Genomic DNA, 6,000 nt, shown 5'->3' with positions numbered 1-6,000 from the left:
ACAGATGGTGACCACTAGATTGGATGAGAACTTCTCAAATTTTTTAGCCTAGAGAATTTTTTTTAAGCCATGTATCTCCAAGATGCCTTTTAGAAAACCATCTTGATCAGCTCCTGCCTGCAGCCCTCTCCGGCTCCTACTTCTGCTCCTGGACTCTCACCTGGTGCCTGAGCTCCCGGCCCCGGCGGTCTGTCTCTCACCCATCTGGCCTCCGACCCAGACAGCTCATCACCCAGATCCTTGGAGCAGATCGCTCAGGACTCATTGAGATCAGCTGGTAACAGTATTGGCCACGTGGGCGGAGGGGAGAGACGAGAGGGAAAGAAGAACTGGCAATTTTCCCTTAAGCTAAGCCTCCAAGTGGACAGGGGTATTGACTCCACGTGGGCGGCCTGGGCTCCACGTGGACTAGGGCAGGAGGAGGTATCAGAGCAGGGGAGAGAGGAAAGGGAGAGAAGAAACAGATTTTTTCAAACAGAAACTTAAAAAGCAATGGGCTGTTTAAAAGGATACCTTTTGATTCTTCTGGTAATTTCATTGATTTTACCTGCCTGTCAGGGAGCAGACTCAGTCCAAAGATTCAACTTTAACTTTGAAGGGGCAAATGGGTGGCTCAACAAACTGGAAGCCAGACCTGAGGACATGAGGTCCTGGGTTAAAATCTGGCCTCAGATGCTGAGCAGACCCCTTAGACCTCATTGCTTAGCCCTTACTACTCTGCTTTTCTGACAATAGACATTTAAATGGATAAGAACCCAAGGAACTTTGAAGAGACTAAAGGCTATATTCTAAGGCATTTCCGACTCCAATGGTTTATAAAAATTGTTGTATTCTATTGCATTTTTTGTTATGGTTTAACTTTGTGATTTTAAGTACATATATTACTGGATTCAATATTATTCTGCTTGAACTGAAGGTTGATTGAATTTATTTTGAATGTACTTAGTTTTAAAAATTCTGTTGTTTTTCCCCTATAACTGTGCTGAACAAATATTATTATGAATAAGCCATATATGAAAAAACAGCTTTTTTTCTATTTTGCCGAGGATAGATGGACTTCAGAACTGGTTATAATTGTGTTAACAACTTTGGAAAATTTAATGTGCTAAATACCTCAAATGATTTTAAGGGGTTTTTTAAATATGATTTTTGTAATTTTTTTAAACAATCTCTGGTTATTTTTGCCTGCCCCTACCACGAGGTAAGGCCTAGTAGCTGAAGTGAAATACATTTTATAACCCCCAACCTTCCCGCATTTCTAAATATGTGAATGGAAGTTGGGCAATTAATATCAGGGCATTTGTACCCTTAAAAAGCCTCCAAAAAAAAGGAGCATCCCTTTATTTATACTCTTCAGCTCACTATTTTACTTCTACCAGAATGAGATATAGATTTCTTGATTATGTTCTTAACCCAAGATGAGTTTTACTTTGTTTAAAAATATGTTTAAATACCAAGGTTAAAAGATTGCTATGTTTGTAAAAATTGTGACAAATGTCCATCAATTCATAGGTTTTAAAAATGTCATACAGCAACTTATGTAAAATATGAAAGTGTGTTTGTTTGCTATTGTAATTAATTGGGCTATTGAGAATATTGGGGATATTGATATCTACATATTTGTACTATTATATTTTTAAAAAATGAAAAATTAACCTTGTTCAATTCATTTGCCTTCTACTCACAGTGATCATGGCCAGATATTAAGAGGAAATGGATCTCATTTTTTGTGAGAAAGCCTTGCATTTTATATTTTCTTAGCTGACACAGAGTGTCAATGATTATAAGCTATATTTTTGAATTTTTTAAAGCTCTTTTATTATTATATTTTTCTTGCATGTGCAATATACTTTTTCAGGTTTTTTATTAATTTTTTTCTCTCCTTTTTATATTTGAAGCACATGTCACCAGCATTAAGATTTCTTTAACCTTTTGATTTTTAAGTTTTAAGATACATTTGCTAATGCATACCCTAAAAAGCTAGAGACTATAAAAACGATGCTACTAATTGTTTAAAAAATTATGGGACTTTGCTTAATGATTCTGTCTGATTCCAGGACAAGATATACACACAAGAGCCATTGCACAGAGCCAAAGAAAGGCCAATCCAGGATGGATTGATGCACTTCTAGGCCAATACAAAGGTCTTGAACCTAGTGTGAAGACTCGAGGTTACTATATTTAACATGTGTTAAGACATATGTAAACCTTAAAATTTCTTAGACTTATGAATGTTGGAAATTTCCCCATTGGGAAATTTCATACTTGAAAAATTTTCTACTGATAGTAAGAACTCTATTGGAATGTGAAACTCCTTGGCATGGGAGGATCCTTCTCCTCCCTACTTAAGACTACTTTAGGACAGAAACCTTTTGCTAAACAATGGAAAGGGCTTTGACCTATGCTTAAGCATAGAACAGGAAGTTCTTTGAGTCGTGATTGATTTTAGAATTGATACAATAGAGATACTTGGAATGACAGAACCAGGTCTTACAATCTCCTTACAATCTCCACCCTACTCAGAGTAACAGGATTTAATAAGGGCTACAGCAAAGATCAAGATTTAATTATTTGAGAATATGACCTTCAACAGACATGTGCAAAGGAAACAGACCTCTGGGCGGTCCTGGGTTAAGCTAGAGCCACCATTGGCACAGGGGAGACATCGACAGTGATTGGTAGATGTGAGAACTGAGGGGAGGGGACTTAGATGGTTTCCTGAAAGATAGCTGAGGTCTGAGAGGAGAAGGCTGGAGGGAGAGTTCCTAGGAGGTTGCTCTGAAGGAGGAGAGGAGTTTTTGCTCTGAAGGAGGAGAGTTCCTGGAGGGGGAGTGGATGCTCTGAAGGAGATCTGAGAGGAGAGAGGTCCTGGAGGGAGAGCTCCTGGAGAGGTCTTGAAGGAGGCTGTGGAAGGAGAACTCAGGAGGAGTCAGGAGGAGAATTCTCTGGAAACATTTCTTGAAAGGAGGCTCTCTTGAAGGTGGAGCCTGAGGTTGGCATGAGAAGCCTTACATAGAGAGATCTTGGGTGAGTGATAAAACCAACTGACTGATTTATTCATTCTTATTCCTTTCTTACTTTCTCTCTTTTTCTATTGATTAATCAGTGTATTATAAATTAAATTTCTCTATAAAACCCAGTTGGCTTCGGCATATTCATAAATTGGGAATATATTCCCTGGCGACCATCTTATATTTATATAAAACCAAGACACAGTAGAAAACATATTTCAGAGGTCATAATTGTTATACATTTCCCTTGCTCCCAAAACATTTTAATTATAATAGTTTATGGCTCCCACTCTCTTATCTACAACTATTTAATGCTCAAAACTATTTTAAATCTAACACGTAGGCTTTCCTTGTGTCCACACTCACTCTGAAAATACTCACAGACAAGTATCCCCAAACCTTGGCTCCTATAATCTGGTCCCCTTTTCTGCCTTCCGTAATGTGGTACCTTTCTGTAGTCCTGGCTACTGACTGGGTAAATGCATCATTGCTTAGATCATTTTGATTGGGCCCTAATAGAAGGACCTGTTATAGATTTATTTTTCTTTTTACTTGGAATTTTTACACATAAGACTTTGATAGTCTATATTTTCATCCAGAAATTTTTTCTTTTCTTTTGGATTTTTCTGATATCATTTTAATATCTCTTGCCAATTGATTCATATACCTCGGCCATGCATCCCTAAATGATCCCGGTTTTTTAATCACCCTCTTAACAGGGGGAATGTAAAAAAAAATATCATTATTTAAATTGCAAAGTTTAAATTCCTTTTGAGAAGAATTTTAGGTAAAGAAGATGCTACCTCTCTGAATCCAGAATTGAACTGTTAGAGAAGCCATCATGAAGAAGCCTCCAGACCACAAGTTGCACAAAACTGAAATTTGGGTGTGGTTAATGAACATTTATTTCCATGTATATTTCATGCTAAAGGTGACTGCCCCCTAAATGGCTTTTTGTCAATGCGTTTCAGCAATTATTGGTTTAATTTTTTTCTTTCTCTTTTTTTTAAAATATATTTTATTTGATCATTTCCAAGCATTATTCGTTAAAGACATAGATAATTTTCTTTTCCTCCCCCCCACCCACCATAGCCGACGCGTAAATCCACTGGGCATTAGATGTTTTCTTGATTTGAACCCATTGCTTTGTTGATAATATTTGCATTAGAGTGTCCATTTAGAGTCTCTCCTCTGTCATGTCCCCTCAACCGCTGTATTCAGGCAGTTGCTTTTCCTTGGTGTTTCCACTCCCATAGTTTATCCTTGCTTATGAATAGTGTTTTTTTCTCCTGGATCCCTGCAACTTGTTCAGGGACATTACACCGCCACTAATGGAGACGTCCATTACGTTCGATTATACCACAGTGTATTAGTCTCTGTGTACAATGTTCTCCTGGTTCTGCTCCTCTCGCTCTGCATCACTTTCTGGAGGTTGTTCCAGTCTCCATGGAACTCCTCCACTTTATTATTCCTTTTAGCACTATAGTATTCCATCACCAACATATACCACAATTTGCTCAGCCATTCCCCAATTGATGGGCATCCCCTCGTTTTCCAGTTTTGGGCCACCACAAAGAGCGCAGCTATGAATATTTTTGTACAAGTCTTTTTGTCCATTATCTCTTTGGGGTACAGACCCAGCAGTGCTATGGCTGCATCAAAGGGTAGATATTCTTTTGTCGCCCTTTGGGCATAGTTCCAAATTGCCCTCCAAAATGGTTGGATCAGTTCACAACTCCACCAGTAATGAATTAATGTCCCTACTTTGCCACATCCCCTCCAGCATTCATTACTTTCCTTTGCTGTTATGTTAGCCAATCTGCTAGGTATGAGGTGATACCTCAGAGTTGTTTTTATTTGCATCACTCTGATTATAAGAGATTTAGAACACTTCTTCATGTGCTTGTTAATAGTTTTGATTTCTTTATCTGAGAACTGCCTATCCATGTCCCTTGCCCATTTATCAATTGGAGAATGGCTTGATTTTTTGTACAATTGATTTAGCTCTTTATAAATATGAGTAATTAAACCTTTGTCAGAGGTTTCTATGAAGATTTTTTCCCCAATTTGTTGTTTCCCTTCTGATTTTAGTTACATTGGTTTTGTTTGTACAAAAGCTTTTTAGTTTGATGTAGTCAAAATTATTTATTTTACATTTTGTGATTCTTTCTATGTCTTGCTTGGTTTTAAAGCCTTTCCCCTCCCAAAGGTCTGACATGTATACTATTCTGTGTTTACCCAATTTACTTATGGTTTCCTTCTTTATGTTTAAGTCACTCACCCATTTTGAATTTATCTTGGTGTAGGGTGTGAGGTGTTGATCTATTCCTAGTCTCTCCCACACTGTCTTCCAATTTTCCCAGCAGTTTTTATCGAATAGTGGATTTTTGTCCCAAAAGCTGGGATCTTTGGGTTTATCGTATACTGTCTTGCTGAGGTCGCTTTCCCCCAGTCTATTCCACTGATCTTCCTTTCTGTTTCTTAGCCAGTACCAAATTGTTTTGATGACTGCTGCTTTGTAATATAGTTTAAGGTCAGGGACTGCAAGGCCCCCATCATATGTGTTTTTTTTCATTATTTCCCTGGATATCCTTGATCTTTTGTTCTTCCAAATGAACTTTGTTATGGTTTTTTCTAAATCAGTGAAGAAGTATTTTGGTAGTTCAATGGGTATGGCACTAAATAGATAAATAAGTTTGGGCAGGATGGTCATTTTTATTATATTGGCTCGTCCTATCCATGAGCAGTTAATGTTTTTCCATTTGCTCAAGTCTAGTTTTAGTTGTGTGGCGAGTGTTTTGTAGTTGTGTTCATATAGTTCCTGTGTTTGTCTTGGGAGGTAGATTCCTAGGTATTTTATTTTGTCTAAGGTGATTTTGAATGGGATTTCTCTTTCTAGTTCTTGCTGCTGAGCTGTGTTGGAGATATATAGAAAAGCTGATGATTTATGTGGGTTTATTTTGTATCCTGCAACTTTGCTAAAGTTGTT

Source organism: Monodelphis domestica, chromosome 2 (assembly GCF_027887165.1).
Source record: "Monodelphis domestica isolate mMonDom1 chromosome 2, mMonDom1.pri, whole genome shotgun sequence".
NCBI classification, from domain to species: Eukaryota; Metazoa; Chordata; class Mammalia; order Didelphimorphia; family Didelphidae; genus Monodelphis; species Monodelphis domestica.
This window is presented reverse-complemented; position numbering follows the sequence as displayed.